General features: G+C 45.4%; 1 long non-coding RNA gene across 3 annotated transcripts; it reads right to left on the bottom strand.

Moving 5' to 3' along the window:
* Positions 1–9,020: 9,020 nt before the first annotated feature.
* LOC138119807 (uncharacterized) lies at positions 9,021–20,866 on the bottom strand. Of its 3 annotated transcripts, none has more exons than XR_011155629.1 (3): positions 19,682–20,866; positions 9,571–9,683; positions 9,021–9,449 (listed from the first exon to the last, which is right to left on the bottom strand). It is a non-coding gene; the product is annotated as an uncharacterized lncRNA (long non-coding RNA). The 3 variants fall into 3 exon arrangements; XR_011155630.1 differs by lacking the exon at positions 19,682–20,866 and adding an exon at positions 9,792–9,945; XR_011155631.1 differs by lacking the exon at positions 19,682–20,866 and adding an exon at positions 9,844–9,943.
* Between the last annotated feature and the right edge of the window lie 2,357 nt (positions 20,867–23,223).

The raw sequence follows: 23,223 nt of genomic DNA, 5'->3' as shown, positions 1-23,223 counted from the left end.
CTGACCAAGTTCAGGAGTTTCAGTGGTGCCACGGTAATGGGGGAGCATAAATCACTATTTACACCAAAACACTCAGGAATATTTCACATGGTGCACAGCACTTCATCTTCTACTTCTGTCTGCTGAGAAATCAACTTAAACTTTATTTTTAGGATCTCCTAGTTGCTGTTTGTTACAGCTGGAGAAAACCCTGGAGAGAAAAGAGAAATTTTGCTATCTATGACTTGACTGACCAGTACCTTATTACAACCCATAGCCCCACCTCCCAGGTCCTTCTCAGGATTGAGACTTTTTTAAATACTAAAACAGTCCCTGTAAACAGCCCCATTGTCAGGACCTCACAATCAAAGCTAAGATATAAGGAAGGGGATGGGGAAGACACTGAGACACGAGCGATGATGCTCATTTCCTCCCTGCCAGGCTTTCAGATGATGTTTCTCTGCTTTACCTGCATTTTAGGCTGGTAAATGATCCTTTGACAAAAAACCTAAGTATGAAGGGAGAATAGGCAATCTCACTGACAGTGAAGTTATTTTTTTCCCCACCTAAGCTATGTAAATTCAGATGATCTCTGCTGCTTTCTTGGAGAGAATTGTTTTGTTTCATAGTGTTTAAACTGAAGCAGATAACTACCCATCCCTTTCCCCCCAGCCAAGATTGAAAATGCTTTGGGAAAGATGTCCAGAGAGCTGATAGAGTCTGGCATCATTTACTTTGGGTACAGAGTGTGAGGAGGAATAAAAATGCAGACTCAACAGTTTCAGAGAAGTACCAGCACAGCAAGAAAGGCAGGCAGACAGATTGCTGGGATAGACTCCTTCTTAGCAACAAGATCTATGGCAGCACAGGTTTTCTGTTTGTTGTATGGTTTTAAGAAGGATGTATTTTTGCTAGGATTAAATAAAAAGGAATATTCTACTTCCCCTAATTCTCCATTCCCCTCCATCTGCAGAGGTTTGTGTTCAGCTTGAGTAGAAGGAGAAAGATTATTTTTATGCTCCAATTTCATAAAGCCGCTTTCAGTTTGGAAACAGCTCTTAATAACTCCAAGACTGGGGTGGGAAGAAGATTTTTGCTGTGAGAGGAAGGAGCTGATCTGGGTCTCAGAAGCTGCTGGCTCCATTCCACCCTGCCATGCCTTCACAGGGCAACCTGGAGTCAGTCTCAGTTTGGGCACTGTCTCCCCACCTCTGAAGCCCAGAGAATGATCAGATTTGCTGGTTTTTCACTGCCCTTTGCTTGTCAGGACACAAACTGCCACTGGATTGCAGACACTCCGACCTGGATTCACACTTTTTGGCAGCGATAACCCCCAAACTTCTGAAATGCCAAGAATCTCATCCAGAGCAAACGTATGCTCAAGGTGGATGTGCCCTGCTGGCTCTCAGGCCAGGTTGTATCACACACAGAAATTTAACACCTAATTCTTCAGCTGGTGAAATGCACTGCTGAACCTTCCCTTTAGTCATAGGAATATCCAGCCTTGCTCCAAGTCCAAACATCTTATAGCTTCACCCAAACACCATCTTCTTCCTTCCCTACCCTTGTATTGAAGCATTCCAGGGTTTCACATGGAAACATGGATGCTAGAACCATCCCAGAAATCCTCAGCTTTAAAGATCCTTTACACAGCAGTACACACCTCCAGTCCCACTATTTAACGCCCCAAATCCTTATTTATTCTCCCATTTCGGTTGCACCCCACACTGCAGCATGGTGAGCAGTTTAGCATCGCCTGCTGATGGGGTGGAAAGAAAGAAAAGGGAATGAACAACATGACAGCATCATCAGTTCTATGTTGGTGTGTGACTGGGTGTGAAGAGGATGGAAAGTCATTTTCCTGACTTGCCAGCAAGAACGTCTGCAGTCACTGCATTCAGCTGCCCTTCAGCAGAGCAGAATATTTCATCTTTCAGTACCATGGACAACACGCCTGATCTCAAATAGAAACTGTCCTTCCTTTTACACATCCCTCATAATAATCTGATTTATCCCAGACAGCTTTTTCCATAGGATGTATCTCATGCTGACTCTCACATTCTCTTTTGAAGGCAGAAAAGCATATTGCACCTGTTATGAAATATTCCTTTGATCTAAGGGAAATCATGAGCAATTTGTGTGTGACATTTACTAACTAATGTGCTGAGGGAATATTACTCCTAGAAAAACACTATTTTCTGGTAGTTTCAATATCCTGAATAATGCTATGCCAGTGGTGATTCATCTGGAAAAGGTAACTATTTCAGCATGATGAGCAATATTAATAACAACACATAATACGCAGTGCTTCTCAAGCAGACAGATCCTAAAGCCCACTGCAAACCTTTTCTGTAAAGACCATTCAGTCATTCATTGAATTCCAGGCACCTGTAAGTAAAGCAGGAACCCCATTTCTCTACATTCTATACAGCAATAGGGAAAAGGAAAGTGGCATTTGGGTTGAAATACTGATAGAAGAAGGAGAAATTAATAAAACAAATGCCCTGAGACAAAATCTGACATGCAGTAAATGCTCCCAGAACCTTAAAAAAGGTGTATTGGGTCATTAATTGTCCAAAGTGGTCAGTGAGGTCTGCAGAAATCATAAACTTTAATTATCACTTCCTTATAAGTTGTATATATTGCACAGTGACATTATGACTGCCATCCAAGACTTTTCAGGACCCCTAGAAGCAATGCTTAATACCAAAACACCCAATAAAAAATCTGCTGCAATTTGAAAAACACATGAATGTATTAATGCATTGTGCAAGAGATAAAAATACAGACACAATCCTTGCCCACAGGAATGATCTAAGGCTTTGATTCAGCAAAGTGCTTAATCAAGCACTTAACATTCAGACAAGCACCAATGCACTTCCTTTGGGGCTTGGCTACACATCGGAGAAATCCTTCCGCCCCTGCCTTCCCCGCAGACTTTGCAAAGCCAACCCTCCTGTGCTCCCGTGCTTGTAATCCTCCTGAATCCAGCAGAGCAGTTTTAACTAATTGGCTGATCCACCCAGAGGTGGATTCAGCTCATTTTGGAATAAGGTGGTGCGGACGGCAGCACCTCATGTGAGGATGGCGGCACTTCCACAGGTACCCCACATTTACACAACACCCAGAGTCCTCCCTCCTTTCCAGAGGTCGATGTTACCCCTGTGCTTTATAGTCATGGCCAACACCACCTGTTGCCAGGTTTTCTGAGGGATACATGCCAAACCAGATGTTTCTTGCTTTTTTTAAAGTTGCAGGAGAACACAATGTCCCTGCTTTGTGCACCATGGTAAGGCAGAGGCTTAGATGAGTGCCAGCTTCTAGTTCAGGCCTGGGGAGAGGTGAGATGGGCTTGTTCAGCCTCGGGAAGAGATGGCTGAGAGGGGATTTCATCTGTGTCTTCAGGGAGGGGTCAGAGCGGGGACCAGGCTCAGCTCTGGAGGGCCCAGCAATGGGTCAAGAGGAATGGGCAGGAGATGATGCCCAGGAAGTTCCACCTTAACAGGAGGCAGAACTTCCCTGTGCAGTGACTGAGACCTGAACAGAGAGGGCGTGGAGTCTCCCTCAGTGGAGATATTCCAGACCCATCTGGACACCATCTCGTGCCAGGTGCTCTGGGGTGGCCCTGCTGGAGCAGGAAGGTTGGATCAGATGACCCCACTGTGGTCCCTTCCAGCCTGACCCATTCCGTGATTCTGAGGTGAAGTCTGTGCTCTGGCAGTGGGGCAATACTAATGTCTGTCTATGTCTTGCTGGCTTTTAAAAACTATATCAAAATTCCAGTCCCTGAGTTACTCAGTGCAATAATGACACCTTTGAAGGTGTACAGCACCAGCACCCTGGGGTCTACACTCAGCTGTGACCTCAGCTGCCATCATGAGTGTGATCCCCAGTACCAGCCCCAGACATTCCATACAACATTCTGTCCAGCCAGCACAAAGCCAGGCTTTTTTTTTTAGGCACAGACTATTTCCACAGACTATTAGCCTGGTTTTGCATATCACCTTCAAAGTTCACTCTAAAATCTTGTTTGGTTTTGGCTAAGAGGAGCCCTGAGTTTATTTTCCCATTCCTTTCCCCTGCTCACTTTGCATGCTCAGTGTTGTTTCCCTTCCATGGGCTGCTGTACCCTCTGAGGAGCTGTTAAAGCTGAATGTGTTGTAGTTCTACTTTTGTATGCTAATTGATGCACTTTTTAATTTTATTTTTGCATATTATTTGAGTTTGTTTCATTGTAAATTAGATTCTAAGGAGGCCCTCTAAACAATTGCTGCTTGCCAGCAGATCTCAGACAAGCACAAGCTCCTTCAGAGGAAATGTTGATGAAATTCAGTCTTGGTTTTGAATCACTGATGCAAAAATTCCACCTTTAAGAACAAGGAAGGGAGGGGAGAGCCTCCATTAATATAAATACCTAATTTCCACTGACATTTACAGGGGTTATGATAGCTTCATGAAAGCAAAATATAACCCAAAGGATTATCCTTAAAATATCTCTACAAGCCCACCTGATGTTTTCTAGTGCTCAAACACTTATAAAAGGCAGTTTTATTAATAGTAAAAATTAACTCAGGGAAATAGGGAAATGATTCAAAAAGATTTGTTTTCAAAGTTGTTTCCTCAGACTGGTTCATAAAAGAAAGGCTTAAATCGTCCTGTTCACTCTGGTGTCTAACAACGTCCCTGCTGGAATTCATTTCTCCAAATATACATGGAAGAAATTCTTCCCTGTGAGGGTGGGCAGGCCCTGGCACAGGGTGCCCAGAGAAGCTGTGGCTGCCCCTGGATCCCTGGAAGTGTCCAAGGCGAGGTTGGATGGGGCTTGGAGCACCCTGGGATAGTGGAAATTGTCCCTGCCCATGGCAGGGGCTTGGAACAAAACTACCTTTAAGGTCCCTTCCAAACCAAACCATTCCAGGACTCTGTGATTCTAAATATTTCGAACAAATTGTAAAACAAACTCAATACAGGATTGGTTGCAATGAAAATTTTATGTTTTGTTAATTGTAACCTCAAAAAAAAAATTAAAATGAACTGTTTCATCATTCCTGTGGAACAATCTTGGATTGAAGCACATCCTGCTGAATTAATGGCTCAGAGGAGGCTGTGTGCCAAGCTGGAATGCAAAGCTGATCTTAGGTAGACTAAAGCTGGTGCCTAGGCACAGCTCACCTCTGCTAAAACTCCTCAAAAGCCCAATGCACACACACCTGACATGTGATGAAGTCCCAGCTGGCAGTGGGCCCCTTCTGGATGACGGGTTAATTTAATCTAAATTAGGGAATAAGGGAGATAATTGCTCAGAAAGCTACACAAAGCAGCAAGATTCCCAATTTAGCTTTCCTCTAAGACTCACAACAATATTAAACATGTTAAAGGATGAAGCTTCCCTCAAAACATGTCCTTCAGCTCCTTAATGGATCCTGAGCACTCTGCAGGGAGCAGGGGAAGGCTCCAGCCAAGGGGGCTGCCTTCCAGCAGACCTAGCAAAGGCACTGATTTACCCTGACAAGCACTAACATTAAACCAGGGAAAGAGCAAACTTTGTGATTCACGGTAATTCCCTTCCCTTCCCTTCTCCCCTGTATCTTCCTCTGGCCTTGCTGTATTCAAGTGCTCACACGATGGAGATGGGAAAGTTCACAGTGCTAGTCCTTACCCTTAGTTTTCCACTTAATTTTAAAGTTCAGTAGAAATCAAAGTCAGTGGAGCTTGAAAGAGATGAGATTAAACTAGAAAATATTTTACCATCCAAGAAACAAGAGCTTGTCTGGATACCAAAGTGTTTTATCAGCTTCCCAGGCCAAGCTCTCCATGAAAGCAGCTGAACTGTATCACTTGCTTTATTCCAGCTTAAGATCTACCATAGAGGCCGAGGTTTTGACTCCCAATAAGGCAGATGTTTAGAGAGACACTCTTAAAATACTCTCTATATGTACTGGGCACAGTAAATTAAAGAAAAGAACAACTGGCAGAGCAATTATTGAACTACTTGTGTCTGAGAGCTGGTTTGCCAATACGCCAGAGGGCCTGGCTTGCTTCTCTGCAGTGATCCAGGAAATCTGAGCCTGGGAGCAGCTCTGGGGGCAGGACAGGGTGGGCTTTGATGTGGGTGGGAAGAACCCAGCTCCTGGTGCTGCTGTTTTCCAGGGTAATTAGGCTTTGCTGGTGAGAGCCTGTTGGCAGCCAGCTCAGTCCTGTCAACGTGACTCGAGTCTTTAGCTCCCTGTACTATTTTCAGATCTTGTTCCCTCTCAGAGGGAAGAGGAACTTGAACCATTTCCAGCCCCTCTATCATTAAGAGATAACTGGCTTTTCCTCCGCTGTTTTCCCTCAATCTCCTTTTGCCTTTACTCCATTTGTAAAACGGTTATGGCTGGACAGATTCGGGTTTGCAGCATCTCAAAACTGGCTGCAAAGGACAAAATAGTGAGTGAAGATCTTATACACTGCAAGGCCATGTTTTCCTCTGTATAAATATTGGATTATCAGAGTAAAAAGACTCCCTGGGATTCAGCAGTCATACTGACTAGAGCTGAGGACAGAAAAAGGGATGACAAAGCAAACAAGAGTGGAAACTCTTCCAGAGCTGTGCTTACTAACCAAATTTCCTTCCCCTCAGAGGCAAAAGATCCAATAGATGATTTTCTCTGCTCTCCACCTCTAAGATCAATAGGCAAGCTTTAACTAGGTCACAGATGAGATACCCAAAAAAGAAAACTGCTTTCTAAGGAATATTTTTTCCTCAGCAAATAATTGGCAATTTCTTTGCCAAATAACCTATAGAGACAAGAAGCAGTGCTGCAGGTGGATCAGTCATTTTGACTGCAGAAGAAATGGAACACCAGCTCAGGTTCTCACCTTTTAATTACACTTTGCCCTAAATCCATTAGAGGCAAATCCCAAATAATTCTTTTCATCCAGCTGAACTTCAAATCAGACACGTTTCTTCAAGAGAATTAGGTGGCAGCAACAAAAAGTTCCTCTGAGGCCCCCAGGAGGGGGTTTCTGTAGCATTGTTGGGGCATTTAGAGCACATGGTCTCTGTTGTTTTTGCAAGGCCTGGTTTTTGGTCGCAGGGGGGCACAGAGGTGGCTTCTGTGAGAAGCTGCTGGAAGCTTCCACCATGTCTGGCAGAGCCAGTCCCTGATGGCTCTGAAGATGGACATGGCACTGGCCAAGGCTGGGCCAATTAGAGATGATGGTAACACCTCTGTGATAACAGATTTAAGAAGAAAATCAAAACAAAGTGGGGCACACACAGTTTTGATTCCAGCTAGAGAAGAGGAGGAGGGGAGAACATGTGAGGGAAACAACGTGGAGACACCAAGGGCAGTGGAGAAGGAGGGGCAGGAGGTGCTCCAGGCACCTGAGTTGAGATTCCTCTGCAGGCCGTGGTGAGACCATGGTGGAGCAGCTGTGCCCATGGGGATCCCTGGGGGACGCAGAGATCCACCCGCAGCACTGGGGATCCACAGGGGATGCAGAGATCCACCCACAGCCTGGGGGGATCCCCGGGGGATGCAGAGATCCACCCGCAGCCCCTGGGGATCCATGGGGAATGCAGAGATCCACCCGCAGCCCCTGGGGATCCATGGGGGATGCAGAGATCCACCCGCAGCCCCTGGGGATCCATGGGGGATGCAGAGATCCACCCGCAGCCCCTGGGGATCCACGGGGGATGCAGAGATCCACCCGCAGCCTGTGGGGATCCCCGGGGGATGCAGAGATCCACCCGCAGCCTGGGGGGATCCACGGGGGATGCAGAGATCCACCCGCAGCCCCTGGGAATCCCCGGGGGATGCAGAGATCCACCCACAGCCCCTGGGGATCCATGGGGGATGTAGAGATCCACCCGCAGCACTGGGGATCCCCGGGGGATGCAGAGATCCACCCGCAGCCTGGGGGGATCCCCGGGGGATGCAGAGGGGCACTTGGGGCACTGCACCCCGGGGCAGAGTGACCCCCGGCGCTGCAGTTTCGGGGGGCTGTGCCCGTGGGAGGGGCTCAGGCTGCAGCACGGGCGCTGTGGCTGCTGCTGAGAGCGGACCCACGGCGGGGAAGTTCAGGAGAGCTCTCCCGTGGGAGGGACCCCACGGCCTCACAAGGGAACAACTCCTCTCCCTGAGCAGCGGAAGGAAATCTCGGTGATGAACTGACCACATCCCCATGCCCTGTCTGCCTGCGCTGTCAGAGGGAGGGGTTGGGGGAAGAAAAGGTGTTGTAAGGGCTTATTTTACTCCTCATTATCCTCCTCTGATTCTGTTAGCACTAAATTCACTTTGTACCTCTAAGCTGAGCCTGTTTTGCCCTTGGAGTGTTTTCTCCCCGTCCTTATCTCAACTCATGAACCCTGTGTTAATTTCTTTTCTCTCCTCTGCTCAGATACGGCAGGGGAGGGTGAGTGAGCAGCTCTCGCGGGTGCCTGGCGTTTGGCCAGTGTCAAACCACGATGTGGTCATTTTTGCACTACTTTGCTGCTTTTCTTATCATCAATAGATGAGGACAGATTCCTGACTCTCTCCAGGTGTTCCTATATAAATAGAACCAGAACCTTCTATCAGGGACAGAGGGAGCTGCAAGTGTGGCGAGACGCATGAGTTTCTCCCTCCCAGTGTAATATTTTCAGTGCTGGTTTTTCCTCCACTTGCTCATGTCCAAACCTGCTATTTGATAAACACTTCCTCTAACACCACGTTCCACATCCATGGGGTTTTTTAATATGTTCAATGTATCATGGGTCCAATTTTCTCTATGGATGCTACAAATACCCAATTTAAGCCATTATTGTCCTGCCCTGTGTTAATTCTCAAATGTCTCCAGACCAAATTACTAAAACTGCAGACCCAGGTCCCACTGCAAGCTTCTCACTAATATGAAATGTATAGGATGAAGTAACCTAAAAAAATCCCTTTTTGCTTTTGCTCTCCCACATGTGATAGGACCAAACATGGTGAGCCAGGTTCCAAACACCAGAGATGAACCCTGAATCTTGAATCCCACCTCTATCCTCCAACCATGCTGGGGTGCAGGATACTCCCATCAGGATGGGCCAGTAAGGAGTACGCCTTCCATTAATTTTGAATGATGCATTTCTATCTCCAGCTATGAATAAACCAGATCAATGACACCAGCATGTTTTATTTGGCCTCCTGTGCAATGAATTGAGAGTGAGACAGGCAGGGAGATGGAGCCGACATGCAGATGAGATTTGTAAGTGAGGACATATTGATTATTTCCATCTCAGTTCAGGCAGTAATTCCACACAACGCCTCTTCCCCTGTTTCAGCTCATTATTTATGCCATAAAAACACTATCTCAATGATAATAACAGGCTTCATTTACAAGGCAGAGCATAAAGCATCGATGCTTAAGATTTCAGGAAGTGAGTTAAAGGAAGTGAGAGAGATTTAACAAGTCCAGGAGATGCACAAAACTGCTGAGGCTGATCTTGTGGCTTTTTATGCCCTCTGAAAGGAAGATTGAGAGCAGGTGTTAGATTACCAGGTTTTTTATTAATAACTCCAGACTTGTATGAGGGCTGATTGATGGCCCAGTCAGCACTTTCCCAGTAAATAAAACTCTCCTTACTTTGTGCCATCAGTAGAATGTCCCTTCCCAAAGAGAAAACATCCGGGCTGCTCCTGATCTCTCAGAGGAGATTCCCCAGGAGACTCTTCCCTGGAGAAGATCCCATGTGGTCCCTGCAGCACAGACAGGATTTATGGCTGTGATTGATCCACAGAGAGGTTTTTCCTTCATTACAACCACCACCATCATAACCAGAATGACTCATCCAGAAACAGCCTCACTCTCCAGACCACTCAAGGAAATTCCTCCACCAGAGTGGGTCCATGGTAACACCTGGGCTTCAACCTACATAGGGAACATCACTTCAGGCATCCACAAATGAAGGAAAAAACCCCCACGTTTAGGAGATACAAGTATCTACTCTAATTGTTTTGCCACACCCGTCCTTTGCAGCTGTGTTAAAGTACCATCAACCTCAGCCTGCCTCCCAAATAGCCAAAGGGCAGCTGGGGTTAATGTCCTGTAGGAAAAGCCTCATGCCTTCAGTTGTCTGCCTTAATTGCTAGGAAATGGCCCTTGAGCCTTCCAACACGGCTGGAATTTCTGTGTTTCAATCTATGGAGTTACCGTGTGGGGCCACAGAGCTGGGTACCCAGCCAGGCAGCCCAAAAGCCCTGGTTTAAATTGTAGTTAAGGTTGTGCATATTTGAGGTGAGTCAAGAGAAAAGGAACAGCAGAAATTCCTCTTAAGGCAGCAAGAAATTGTTCACTAAAGCAAGATCTATTAAAGCACAGAAGTGGAGTTAAGGTGTCCTAAACTCTGCTCAACCACTGCCATCTCCACATCCAGGCAGAGCGTTTGATAAACACTGCGGTGCAGCACAGAAGTTCTGGTGCTCTGCAGAGCATGATTGGGGTCTGCTTCCCTCCCTGCTGCCTCACTTATGAGCCTTTAAGTGCTTAATGAACCCAGGTGAGAGGAACAGGGCTGAAATATTTATAGCTCCAGGACTAAGCTGAGTGCACATGAGCGATTAGAACAATACTAGACAACGTTATTTGCACAATTGCTGCCCAAGTCCTCTCACACTTCAAGACAAAGCAGCATCAGCATATTACAGGACAGTAGGTGTAGGGATTCAAATTCTTAATGGATTTGTGTTCCTGACAGGACTTTAGGAATTCTTCTTCCAAACTACATCAAGGCATGACCTTTTAACCTGGCTGTTGATAATAAGGAGAGCTAAGAGGGTCCCCAGTTGCTCTAGGAGCTCTAACTTGTCCTTGTACATGACTTCAGGACTAAGATTCTCTTCAGATGTTCTTGAAACTTTACTTGAAACTAGTGAAGTTTCAACCCAGTAGTCCCAGTACATCCAGGAAAGTGCAGCAGGGAAGGAAGAATTTTCTTAAAAATATTTAGAGCGACACGGGAAAAAAAGTATCCCCTCACAGAAGCTGCTGATTTGCTCAGGGCAAACTCTGACAGCAGAGGCCAGGCATTGCTGAAGGGAAGGGGATGGCTTTGTCACTTCTCAGGCATGAATGACAACCCTTGTAATGAAGTAAAGATAAAAGCTGTCCCAGAACTTGTCTAGGAACCAGAGATGAGTCCAATCACAAGTATTCAAGAGGCAAATCTCACATTTCCCCAAAGTCAGGAGAACAGGTAAGAAATACATTATTGATGAAGCCAGGCAGGAACCACAGCAGGTTATAAATGCAGGTGGTCTGGTTTAAAACCTTCCTGAAGATAAGGGATATGAGCAAGGAAACTGAGAAATTCTAGATTTTATTGTGCCCCTGCTAGTCACCTGGGGGCACAACCTGGCCTCTTCTGAGTCCACAAAGTTAATAGGGAACAAAAGCTCATGGGATCTTTGCCCTTCCCTGGTCTCTGAAACATCTCAGGTCAGCGAGGACGTGTCACCAACCACACCGCTGGGCAGGACACTGTAATTATTCATCCTCTGTGAATTTTTAAATATGAAACCTGTGTGCATGTTATTACAGCACATCAGCTGGAAACCTGCCGTCCCCAAAGGCCAAGCTCTGAGCTGAATTATGAGACTAAGAGCAACAAAAGGAACACTTCCCTGTCAGCTCCTTCCCTTACTGCAGGCTTATGCAAATGGACCAAATACAGCCAGAACTGACCCCAGACACAGAATAAATCCATCTAATAATAGCAAGGAAGGAGTGGGAGGTGAGGGAAGGATCTAGACTAGGGAGGTGTGCAGTTGTAGAGAAACATCTGTGGTACAGCATGCCCTGAGAATCCTCTCTGACCACACCAAGCTTTTCAGATTCATTAAATCTCCTAACCTGCAACAGGTTTAACTTTTGTGAACTTCACTGCAATCAGTGTCAAGAGGGAAAACGTTTCTGGAGACAGAGAGCAGAAATGATAAAGGTTTTACAGCTCTACCCAAAGATATTCCCTTCCCCAGGAGAGAAGATGAGACTCCTGAAAGGGAAATGAGAAGAAAGAAGGGGGAAATGGGGCCATAACAAAATGAATCTTCACCCTCCTGAGCCATCACTCTCCTCTAGTCCATCCTGCTTCTGCCCTGCTGCCCCAGCTCTCTGCTCACCCACAAATGAAGGAGCACAACCTGCTCTGAGATCTTTCCTGCCTCCTGCCCCTGCATGGAATAGGAAAATAAAAGACGTTGTTCAAAAAGGGCTGAACCCAGGGACTGAACTGGCCATGGTGATTTTGATGTGGTTTGTGACATCTTTGCTACCTTTCAGCAGCTGCCAAGGTGCAGCCTCTCCAGTGATTACCAGATTCTGTTTGATTAGGCTATATTTAACAGCTTCCCAAGGACACCAAGGGCTCGGGATGGGTGCGTTTGTGTGCTGCAGTTTACAGTTGATTATGATTAATACACACCTACTAAATACAGGAGTAACACAAGGACAAGCCAGGGGTCTTTTTTGGCTTCCTCTGTCCCATAATATAAGAGTTGCATCCTGCTTTAAGATACAAAGTTGCATTGTTCTTTTCACCTTTTTAAACACTTGTATAGCAACAACTTCTCCTTTCTCCTACTTCTCTCTTCCCTTTTGAAAACAAAGCTGTGAGCCATTCTTATACAAGAGCTACAGAAATTAAACTGTTGGGTTTTGTTCTGGGCTCTGATCTCAGCTAAATCACTGAATTAAAGCTAAATACCCCTTTTGCAAAGCAGGTAACCAAACCACGGTGTTCTTCAATTCTTACAGGGACTCCACGGAGCAACAGTTACCACAATATTTGTCATCTGCTTTGTTGTTACCCACTGGCACATCCAGCCTTAATTAGACAAGTACAAGTCAGCACATTAACTGCAAAAGTGCTGCTTCTATTTTGGTTCTCTCCTGCCTGCAATCACAGCCCAACACTGCAAATTTCTGGGTGCAGATTTCTCCTGCAGCATTCCCACTGGAGCCAGGCAATTTGGGTCTGCTTTAATTAACCTGTTTAGAGTCATTGTCATCTCCACATCATCTAGAGCAAGGGACAGAGGTCGCTCAGTACTGGGCTTTGCTTTTCAAGCAGCAGATGACAAACCCTTTCGTTTCTGTGCAATATTTGGTTTGCACAATACTTTAGACGTGCATCAGGAGTATTTCTGCCAGCAATCTCCCTTACAACCCTCTGAGTGGATGCACCAATAAAAATAAAGGTCCTGTGCAGTCAGGCTGCTTCTCCACAGAAACATGTGGGGTTTTCAAAGACCTTAAAAAGTCCCAGTCCTACTTGCACAAGCCTCCAAGGTGTCCTTGGGGTTAACAACCCTCCAGGAAGTTCAGGCTCATATTCAACAACTCAGAATATTTTGGTAGCTGACAGTAAAATTTTACTCCCTTGATGCTTGCCAGCTTCTCTTTTTCACATTAAATACTCATATCTGTAAATGCTGCTCAGCTCTTATCACCCCAGAAAAGAAAGGCTCCTATCTGCTGCCTGCTGGGCTCCGCTCACCCCCACTCTGAGAGCCCAGCAAACTTCTCTCCACCTCATTTCTATGCAGTGGTGTCAAAGGGGCTTCTGCTCAGAATGACAAACCCGTCCACAAATCACTTGGGAATCTTCTCCACTCAATTTGCTCCAGCTCTGCCTGGCAAACAAGAGACAGGAGGCACATATACATTACTGCTGATTAGTCCGTGTCACTGGTATCAGCAGCCAGGCACACGGGCTGACCGGAACTTTAAATATTGATAACCAAACTCATCTATCATAGGCCTGGGAGAGTGACAGTTTCAGTGCATAACAGCAGAGGCTTTCTACAATAATCAAATACTCAATAATTCATGAAAATCTATCCCTCCCAAATCAAATTGGAAGCTATTTTGTGTAATATATTATTTAAAATTCAATATCATAATGCACACAACTCCTGCTCCCACCACAGAGGACCATTTCAAAATGTGATTATGTGCGGACTCTATTTAAAAGTGACAATTTTGCTTTTCATTTGTTTAACAGCTTAAATGGAAGAGCTCAACTGGAACTAAGTCGTCTGACAATGAAACCAAAGCCGACATAAGCAACTTTGCAAACTTCATGACAGCTAAAAAGGATGAATCTTCCTCATTGGTAACACAGATGAGTTCCCCACTCTGATGCTCACCTTTACAATTTTTTCAGTGTTTAGTGAAAGAAAATATTCTGAAAAACTGTCTGACAAATATTTTCGGTTCTGCTGGTCTGTCACCTTGGACTGAGCAAAAAGCAAGAAAAATAAAAAATCTTCTTGCATGCCAGGTAACAGAAAACAACTTTCACTTTGCATCTGTCTGAACCTGTTGGAAAACACATTTCTGTAAGGGAAGGGTGCCTGGTGTAAAGTGCCAAGAGAAGAGGGGTTTTGCCCTTGTAAACTGAATGCACTGGAGCATAGAATACAATCAAGATTTGTGACAAAATCCACTGCACACAGACATCAGTCCCTGGTGGTGGCAGGGCAGGGGGTGAGGTGACACCGTGTGATGGAGGGGACCAATCTTGTGACTTGGGCACAGAGGGAAGGTTGGCAGCCAGGAGCCTGGGCTGCTGCCTCCAGTGCACAGAGCAGCTCTGAAGGATAAAACTACTTTGGGAAGAGGAAAACCTCAGTCTGTTTATGGAGCACCCACAAGGGTTTGGAGTCAGGTGCCAATTCTTTGGTCAGGTCAAATGCCAGTCTCTCCTTTTACGTCTGCTGCAGGTTAAATCTCTGTCTTGTTCTCTCAAACAGTGGGGTTTAATGAAAGCAATTTCGAGGCAACAAACACTCAACTATCTCATTTATTCCTGAAAGGCAAAAGATGATGAATTTTCTCTTCCCATCTGCTGCTCTGTAATGACCACTCCCCACTCCTTTGCACACCTTGGATATTTGATGCCCTTCTGCCTATTTTATTCCTTTAGCTCTGCTCTCCCAAATCAGAGCAAGGTCAAGTGTGAGCCCAAACACTGCTCCTTTCCACTGCAATGGGGGAGCTGAGCAGGGCTGTGCCTCCCCCAGATGACAAAACAAAAGCAAACTTGGCAATGTCCTCTCACTGCTGCTTGGGAAAGGGGGATTGAAGTTCTGGAACAAAGAGAACATAAGCAACTGTTCCAGCTGGAAAGTTTTGGTTCAGGCTCTGCTCCCACCTTCTGTTTTTCAGAAATTTCTAAGTTAATACATTAACTAAGTTAATACATTAAGTTAAGCAGAGCTGAGGGCACTGCTCTCATGCACAGCACAGCATCAACCAAACTGTGTCCTAGGACCAGTCCTGCCAGTTACTGCAAATACTTTAAGGAAACAAGAATTCTTTTTTCTGCTTCCCTCTCATTATCAGTTTCTTATATACTCCCTGTGATGTTAGAAATCGAGAATTTAAAATGCTTTATCTTAGCCTTTTTTTTCTGTTCACCTCACTGGAGGGTCTCAGCCTCATATCACAGGTGCCTGGTGCTTTGCCACTGAGATTCTGCATCATGTTAGAACCCAGCACAAATGAGGGCACAGAGAGGTCAAAGTAGTCACTTAAAGGACTGTTTTCAGAGCAGGTGAAGACACTTAATGTGTTAAAGTGAAAGACTGAGGGGTGGTGCCATGACAGTGAATGAAGATTCTTCATAGGAACATGCCAGGTATGAAAGAAATCCTGTGACAGAGAAAGGCAAAACAGAAATAGTGAGTTCAAGTTTTAAAGAACATGTGAATCACCACCTGTTCCAGCAGAGATGAGTGATTCACTGCCCCCATCTCCCTGTGGATGTTTCACAGCAGCAATGACTTAACAGTGGGGAAAGACAGAGAGGAAATGGCAAGAAAACCCAATTCTGTGGAATGGCATTACCAGTTTAGGTCATATTTTGGAGGCCAGAGTGGTTCCTAAGCATTCAGAAGCTGTAAGATTTTTATCAATGAACCTCCAGACTGCCCATGCTCTGACCAACAGCTGCCTCTGGGCTTTCCCTGTGAGCTACCAGCTGAATTCCTGCCACCACACTTGGAAAAGGACCTGAAGTACAGCAACAATCCCACACTGCCAGTGCCATGGCCACAAGTGTTTCATGAAATTTCCATTGCAACAGGACTTTGCAGGGGTGTGCACATGGGTAGAACCAGAAGAAACACCCATTCTTCTGCAGAGCTCCCAAGACTTAGAAAAGCTCCTAGGAAATGGCAATAGATAAATATGAAAAGAAATTCAGAATTTTGGGCTTTATAGACAAGTCCCCAAACCACAAGGCTGCAGACTCGGCAACAACAAGTCTGCAAACCTCCTGTGCCCAAACAAGCTGGAGTAACTGGGAAGAGGTGGTAGATTTGGGTACCAATATCCCCCTGGATGATGCAGTCAGTGTGGGTGAGTGAAGAGCCTTGTCTCTGAAGGGCTGACCACAAAGATCTCTCCAACCTAAAACAAGCATCTTTTGGGGAAAAAACTCCCTGGAATCCGCAGCAAAGTCAGCATGTGAGCTGCTGAAATTCTTGGTGTGATATGGCTCTATATATGCAGGCATTCACACATGGCTGCATCTCACTTTTAAATGTCTCTCAAGAGTTGTATATTAAACAGAAGAAGGATTTTTCCAGGAACTAACACAGTTGGCAGCCTTTTGTCTCTATTTTTTAGAGTAATTTATGAAAGAAGAAAAGTAGTAGAGTCAATTTAAAAAAGGCTGCAGCCTGGACTTTGATAGATGAGCAGATCTACCAACAAAACCTCTCCGTTTTCACTGAGCACTCCATCTTCTTATCTGTAATCCCGGTGAGGGGAGAATAAGGAAGGCAGGCAGCTGAATAGAGGAAAGACCTGGGTAACGTTTAAACCGGGGAATAATCAACTGAGCGATCAACCTCCCTGCTTTTTTTTTTCAGATCCAACCAAATAATCAGCTGAGCATTTCCTGCTCCCCTTTCAGGAGGGGTCGAGTGAGATGACAGCGATTCACACTCCAACCTCTTGGAAGGGCCTGAGTTAATTCCTGGCGGAACAGCCTTAGCGCTCCAGGGGAGTGGTCCCTCTGACAATCTGGGACATTGTGCCAGGGAGTAATAACAGTTCCAGCTGTAATTTCTGGGAGGTGACAGCAAATAACAGCACTTTTCCCAGCTGGTTGTGCAGACCTGCTCTCAGACAACACTGGGTTTGCTTCTAAGGGTGTTGCTTGAATAGAGTTACATCTGTGCTGATTCCTGGTGAAACTGTCTCAGCCATGAGCAACTAGAACTTAAAAACATTGGAATTAATTAGGGGAAGTACCATTTCCTATCCAGAAACATAGTGAGGGAGGCTAGGCACTTCCAGGCAAAATTTAGTGGAGCATTTCAGGGGCAAGATAATATTTCTGGGATGGGTTGACATCTATTGGGGCATGTGGAAAAGGGAACAGTCCTTGCAGCGTTTAGGTGCCACTCTGGAATTGGTGCCCACAGTCCCAGCTCCATCAGCAGTTCTTGTCCTTCTGCATCCTCAGCAGAGCTCTGGCCCACCACACAACCAGATATCCTCACACAGATCTCATGTGATATTTTAAAACATATTTCGCATTTCTCTTCTAAGTTTAAAATCTGAGTAACTTCCAAGGCTCAGCATTTTTTGTTCAGTGAATGTCTTGATTTGTGACAAGTGCTATAGGAGGAAGCAACACACTTGTGCTTCAAAAATCTGTTCCTGTCCCTCAAGTAGAGCCTTCCTCCTAAACTGGAATTTGTAACCCCTTCGTCTTTAGTGCAGAAAAGCCCCTGTAGACATTTGAAAGGAAACAGAAATCAAGTAAAAAAGAATAATCACATTCTCCTAACCTCGTGTAGGTTGACTTCAAGTTCTGCTGAAATTTCACCCAAGCATTAACACACACCAAGCAAAATAAATTCATCTGTAATTGGAAAATAATCTGCTTGATTAGGACCTCCTGTATTTCTGTAGCAACACTGAACATTTCCTTGTCCAGTAAATCTGTTATAGTGCCACACTAAGATGGGAGAATCTTATGCAAGACTGGGTAAAGGCAGTTTTAAGCAAAAAAAAGAGTAGTTTCTTGAGCAAAACACATAATGAAAGTGAAAACTGAAATTAAAGGAAGCAGTCACTCAAGTATCAAAGCATAGCTCTGCTCCTGCTGTCACTGTGACTCTGCTTCCTAAGCTCACATCTGCAGATACCACCATTCATCTTTTTTCTAAAGCCCCAGATCCTGGAGTCATTTGATGACACAAGAGTCACATGTCAAATCAAATTTCACTCTCACAGGGAAGGAAAAAAAGCTTGAAGAAACCCCAATAGACTAGTTTATGAAATAACTTATTTTTGAGCCTCCCTAAAAAATATTGTCTCCCTCCTGCTGTGCTTGGTAGAGGCAAGTGAATGCCCAGAGCTGTTGTGCTCCAGCCTTTCAGCATCCAGACAGTCCTTGCTCTTTCCCCAAATCCTACCTGAGCTCTAGGATCTGCAGCACAGCTTTCCCTCTTCCTTGCTCTGCACTGCATCATTCCACGAGGCTCCCTCCCTGCATTCCCTCCCCCGGCTCCGCACAGCTCCTCTGCACTGCAGCACTGCCAGAAACCAGCGCTCCCAGCCCTTTTCCCTGCTCTGTCCTACCCTGGAGCCTTCCAGCCTGCACTGCTCCACTGCCCATCCCCTCCACCTCCCTTATCTCTGCTCCAAGGTCCAGCTTTTCCACCGCAGCACCGCCAAATCCCCTGGGCTCTGCCACCTCCCTTCCGTGCTCTGTGGCACAGCCCAGCCCTGGAACATCACAGCTCCCATTTTCTTCTCTGCTCTTCCCGTTCAACACCAGGCTGCAACGCTGCTGGAGCATCCCACTGCATTTTGTGACCATCTTTGATGATCTTTAACCCACACCTATGGTGCTGCAAGGATTCCCCTCCTGCCTCAACACACCCCTCATCCTTTAGGCAGCTCCTGCCCTCCAGTCCCACAAGCTTTACCTCTCCCTCCACCCCTTAAACACAGCATTAAAATCTCTGTATTTGTGCAGAAGTCCACGTTCCCTGCTCAGGGACATCAGAGCACACTTGGCAAGCACAGACTGCTTAGAGTTGTCCTGGATTTACTAACGGGAGGTCATGCCTAACAAACTTGATTCGTTTCTTTGAGGAGGTGGCAATGACGAGGAAGAATGGGCAAGGAAGTAAAGCATAATTCAATCAGACTTCAAGAGCCTTTTGATACAGTACCACATAAAAGGCTAATTTATAAGGTTAACATGGATGGTATTGATAGCAAAACACTCATCCATGTAAACATCTTTCTTTTAATTACTCTGCAAAGAAAGTAAGAGGCAAAGCAAGCAGTGGCTGACCCCAAGAAAGGGAAAAGGAAATTATCACAGGTGTTTGTGCTCTCATACCCATGGCTGGTAGGATTTTTCTTCGAGCACCTTCTAAGGTAATTCCCTATAGAAGCCTCTCATTTTGGTGACAAAACAGGCTGCACATGGTGAAGGGGCAAAGTCACATCCTTACTGTGCCTCTCTAGGACATCTGGCATCGTGTCACTTATAGCTGCATTAATAATGGCTTAATAAAAGGCACCATGTGAGCGGAGCTGGTGGTGTTCCAAGCACAGAAGGCTGGGCAGATACACACAGGGTGTCAAACAAAACCAAGAATGAAGACAAAAATCAAGACTCAAAAATCAGAACACAGCCTTAGGTTTATCAAAGCAATCCTACCTGTCTGTAGCTCCCCAGAGACAGGGTGTGCCACTGTCAGCTGCCTTGCTCCGTGGTTATCAGAGCGTGAGGGTCACCACAGCAGAGCAGTTTTCTTGCCTTCAACTGCAGCCTGCGTTCTTCTTGCTCATTAAAGGATCATTCAGCAGAATGAAATCACCCTTCATTCTCAGTAACTATAGAAGAGGAAGAGATCTTCCCTTTCCTGCTCCAGCAGGAGGTACAGGCAGCTACAAAGGTGCTCCATGGAGCCCTGTACCACCACCCAGCTCCTCCACAAGCCTTCAGCCTGGCCACTGCTCCCCTCTGCCAGCACAGCCACTGTTTCCCTCTGTTTTCCCAGAAAAAGCACATCTGTTTTCAGTAAATGCTGTAAATTAGTTAATGTTTGCAAAGTGCTCTGATCGTGTGAAGTGCTACATAATTGCTACATATTATCAATATAATTTGGCTGGATTGTGCCACAGCCACCTCCTCTCTTCATTTGCAGCTTGGAGAGAGTTTTCTTAGACACCAGCTCTTTGTGCCACCCATCTCAGAGCAGTCCTGACCTCCCTTGAAGAGCCCCAGAAAGGAAATAAACCCCAACCCTGAGGCACAGCCCTGGGATGCTTCACCTCCCCTCACTTCAGGAAGCAGAATAAGAGATGCCTCCCAAGGAGGAGGAGCTGCTCTTTGGAAAGGGCTTGGAGTCCACAATTCAGTGACCCTCAGAACTTGTAACAGCTACTAAAAGTATCCTAAATACCGGGGGAAGCAGCAGCCTGTGCTAGTGATGGGCTCAGAATGTGGACCAGAAGTCCCTGGTCTGGCAGTCATTAGAAGGAGTGATCTGTTCAGGCACTAACAGACCTCTCTGCTCATCTTAATACACCCCCTAAAACAAACCAAATATGAGCAACCAAGACCTGCTTTTCCCAACTCCCTGCTCCCTAGCACCCTCTTCCAGCAAATCCTGGATTTTTCAGGTCTCAACAAAACAAAGCCTATAAAAGGCTTCCTAGTTCCAGGCTAAAACCTGATAGAAAAAATAAATTTTAATATAACAGAAATAAGCTGAATAATAGGCAGTCTAACTCTCCTCAAAAGATACAGAAAGAACTTCAGGAAAGTCTTAAAATTCATTGCTTATAGAAAATAGAACCCTGAAGAGAATAAATGCTAAAAAAACATTAAAACAAAAAGACGAGCTACTCTCTGCCTCTCTAGAGGGGCTGCTGCCCATCCCACCTGGATTTAAAGGGATGATGAGCAGAAGTAGTGCCAGCTGGGAAAACAATTATGCAGAATAAACCAACAATTTGCAGGTATTTTCCAGTTTTCTTCCTAACTCCTAGGACAAATAATCTATCTTAAGGGCAACATTCCCCACAGACCTGTCAAATTATTAAAGTGGAATGGTGGGAAAAATATTTGACCTGTGACAATAGATATTTAAAATTGCTGAAGTGAGAAAAAGAAAAAATGTTACCAGAATATCTGTTCTTTATAAAAACAAAAACTATCAGACTATGAAAAATGTATGATTGGAAAGCCAGAAGTTTTCTGGTGTACATAAAATACTTCACAAAGCACTAAATGTGCTGGCTGACCCTCCCTTACATCAGTGCTTTTTTACAAGTGTTACCTAAGAAGGAAATTTCCTCCCGAGTTCTGTATTCCTGTGTGGTAGGAAACTGTCCCAAATGTGGAGTCTCATGAACAGAGGGAGATGATCCTGTCCAGGTAAGCCTGGGCACTGATCCAATCCATCCCATGCTGCCTGGGAAAGCCATGTTCAGGAGGAAATTTCTGAACTAATGTGCTAGTTTGAAAACAAACCAGGGGGAGGCACCAAGTCAGACTAACAATTTAATGGAAATTAAAGAAAAGGAAAAGAAAGTAAAAGAAAACACTGACAGAGTCAAGATACAACCTGAGTCCCTGTTAGGCAGGGTGGTGGTAGCAGTCTGGTGGAATGGTGGCTGCAATCCTCTGAAGTGGTGATCCTGTAGTAGAAGGGGTCTGCTCTTCCTCAGAAAGTCCAGTGGTGGCTGTGGGGCTCCTGTCCTCTGGGAATCCAGTGGGAAGAGTGTCTCTGGTGCTCAGAGTCCCAGTTATATCCACGATGGGATGCTTGGTTCCTCCCTCTGGGTGGAGCATCTCACAATGGGGTAATGAGTGATGAGGCCAAGTGTTGATTAGGCTCATTAACAGAAGATGGTCCGGAGGGAGTTATCTCTGAGTCATGGGCAGGGCATTGATGGGCCATTAACAGAAAGATAGTCTGGGGGGAGGAGGCAAGGAAACACTGCCCCACCTGATTTCCACAGCTCATGAGGATGGTAATAGAATACACTTCAACCCAGGACAACTAAGCTGTTCAAAATCATGGAGAAGAAGATTTCCAATTCATGGTTTATGTGTTATGGATTTGTCTCATAAAAGTTTTCTATTTCAGAGGTTTTAACATTTGAACTTTCTGAGAGCCTTCCCTCTGGGCTCTGATGGGATGGATGGGAAGACTGGATTCAAAATGCCAAAATGCACTAGATCAGACTGACAGCTGATTCTTCTGGTTAAATCTGTGGCTAATAACAGAGCAGTATTTGAAGGTCTGGCAAATGTAAATATTTCAAATGTTTAAATTTGATAAATAAATTTGAGAATATTCCAGTGTTTATGAAGCACATGCCATGCTATGGCCTGGGAGGTCTGTGCTGCTCTCTGGCTTTGGCAAATTCACCTGGGTAACCTGGAGCTTTCCAGTTTCTCTCCCTGTTTTTAGTGTCACATGAATGGAGGGGTCTCGGTGCTCTCAAATCTTTCAGAGAGAGACAAGGAGTCTAAAATACTCCTGGCATGGGTGTGATTATAAGGCAGTAGAGGGGAAAATGGGTCTATAAAACAGTGGTCCAGATCATCTGCAAGTGCAAATGGGTTTGGCTCTGTTGAGATCAGTGGAGCAACATCAATTTACAGCTTCTGAGGCTCCTGCTTAGTCTGCAGACCTGGGCCAGAAATTGGGGCACAGGAGCTGCAACACCTGGGCTGCAAATCCTGAAGGAATAGGTTTCAGGGGAAACCTATTCTTGCTTGTTATGGTGGAAGCAGAAGGAAAGATATTTTTTTGAGTTTTATGTGGTTGGAGGGAGAAAGAGTAGGATGAAGTGTCTATTTAAGAGGCAGGAGCACTGGGCAGAGACAGCTCCTTTGGAGGGGATCTGCACCAGACCCCTCTCCTGGTCGCCTCCTTGTTGTCCAGCGTTGCCTGTAACTGCTGGTTGAGGCTTTTTCTCTCTCAAATACATTCCTTGCTTCTCATTTTACAAAGTGAGAGGGATTGCTTTAAGGAAAAAAAAAAAAAAAAAGGAAAAGAAAACAAGGAGTCCCAGATTATAAATGCATCCTGTTAGGGTTTCTTTTTCTTTCCTTCCAGACAAAAGCATTTCTGCTTTCAAGCTTGATAGACCTCCTGACCCTGCTGATGTGGGTGGATGGCTCTGCATGTTCTGAATCATTTGCTTCCTTTACAAGTGTTACTTTCTCCTTATTTCAATTAC

This window comes from Aphelocoma coerulescens, chromosome 17 (assembly GCF_041296385.1).
Source record: "Aphelocoma coerulescens isolate FSJ_1873_10779 chromosome 17, UR_Acoe_1.0, whole genome shotgun sequence".
NCBI lineage: Eukaryota > Metazoa > Chordata > Aves > Passeriformes > Corvidae > Aphelocoma > Aphelocoma coerulescens.
Note: the sequence above shows the minus strand (reverse complement) of the source record. Positions and strands in the feature narration are given on the sequence as shown.